Genomic DNA, 2070 nt, shown 5'->3' with positions numbered 1-2070 from the left:
CTCCCGGGCTCCTCAGTTACTTCCGGTGGGGGAGCCAATCACCCTCCGGGGAAGGGCCTATGGGGATTGATTGACACGTAGAGGCTAGGTCATATGACCAAGTGAATGTTGGAAGCTCCCTCCTCCCTCGCGTAGGCCCCGCCCCCGGGTCCTCCCCGCCCTCCATTTCGCGCCGCGCCCGGGGTCCGCGTTCTGTTGTCACCATGGAGACCAGAGGCTGCACTGTGCAGCGCCCCCGCGCCCGGCGCTGGACAGACGCGCAGGCGCGCTCAGGCCCTGTCAGAGGGGTGCAGACAGCATGACCTGTAGTGAGGGCTGCGGACACCAGGCACCCAAGCCATAAGCCCCCCAGATTTCCAACAAGAGTCCAGAGGGTCCAGACCCTCCTGCTTGCTGTGGGCTTGGCACCAGCGCACTTGCACTACTGTTTTTCCAAAGTCGGAAAAACAAGTGAAAGGCCGGAAATAGCATCTCCCCAAGGCTGCCTCCAGTCTAAGGAAAGGTTACCTTGTGTTTAACAAAGGTCAGGAGCCACTGGTCTTAAAAGGATGAAAGAGATCCAAGGGCAGGTGGGGAGTCAGAAAAAGTAGGGCTGGAAGGGACCTCCAGGCATCATCTAGGCCAGTGGTTTTCAGCCTGTGGTCTGTAGACCCCTGGGGGTCCACTGACTGTGGCTAAGGCATCCGTGAATTTAAGTATGATCAATCAAAAGTATGTGAATATCAATACTTCAAAGGGGTCTGCACCTCCATTCAACATTTTTTAGGGATCTGCAAATGAAAAAAGGTTGAACACTAATCCAACCCCCTACCTGAGGTAGGATCATCCCTATCTGCACCATCCCATAGAAACCATAATCTAAACTGTACGCAAGACTGTCATCAACCCTGATGCAACACAGACCTAACGCCCTAACCTGACACAGCAGCCGATGTCCTGTTTCTGTGAAATGTTATTACATGTTCTAGACATCCCAGGTAAAGGGCCACACACCCTGCTACAGAGGAAGGCAAAACCCCCACAGTCCAAACCAATTTGCTCATGAGGTAAAATTCCTTCCCAACCCCAATACAGTGACTGGTCTGATCCTGAGTGGAGGGGCAAGACCCTCTGGCCAGGAACCTCTGGCTTTGCTCCCAGAAGGAGCACTGACACCCCAGATGAAGTCCCCAGCCTTGGCTGTAACCAACACCCAGTGCCTCTAAAAAGACTTAAAAACATCCTGACCCACAGGAGAAAGACATAGACATTGCTTGGCAATTACTGCAGTGACTGCCAGAATGCATTGCCATCTGTGTGACTGGCAGTGCCAAGAGGAAAGTGTTGGGTGGAGACTTGGGGCTGTCAAACTGCCTGCACACAGCTTGGATGTGAGCTGCAGTTGCAGCATCTCTTGCTTGTGGCTCTCTTCCTAAAGAGCCAGATTAGTGTTAGAAATGTGGAGTTCCCTCAGGTTAATCGCCCTGCATGTGAGATGTGACGTGCTTCTCTCCGGCTGCCGGTCATCTGTCAGCTCCAAAGGCTTTCCCCTCCTTTGCTGTCTGTGGAGATGAATTCTCTGGCAGTTTCAGATGGTGTCAAGGTTTTAAATGAATTAAATGTGAAAGTGAATCATAGGAACAGCGCACTGCCCCTCTTTATGATTTATTTTGCTATTGTAGTCCTTCTGCCACATGCAGCTTGGCAGTAAAAGAAGGAGATTCAATTATGTAAGGATTTTTACTCACAAACACCACTAGCCTTAGGCCTCATTTCTTCCTCCCTCCCTTCCCTCCGAAAAAACACCCCCTGGAAAACAAAGTTGTGCTCAGGATGAACAGTAGTTCCTCACTTGTGAGGAATGACTGAGGTTTTAACACAAATACAGCTGTTATGGCGGGGAGGGGGAGGGAAGTATGATATATATTTGGAGAAGCCAAGTGAATGCAGCAATACTATCAAGTGAAGCTACCACCTCCAAGTACCTCAGTTATAGGAATCCAGCCCTCCTCCCATAGCTGTCAGTAGCTGGTGAGATAACCACTGCTCTCTTGCCCTTTTTGTACTCCACTCACTGTGCCCTGTCCAGGC

The sequence above is a fragment of the Gavialis gangeticus genome, unplaced genomic scaffold (assembly GCF_001723915.1).
Source record: "Gavialis gangeticus isolate Ggan-Ray unplaced genomic scaffold, GavGan_comp1, whole genome shotgun sequence".
Lineage (NCBI taxonomy): Eukaryota > Metazoa > Chordata > Crocodylia > Gavialidae > Gavialis > Gavialis gangeticus.
Note: the sequence above shows the minus strand (reverse complement) of the source record.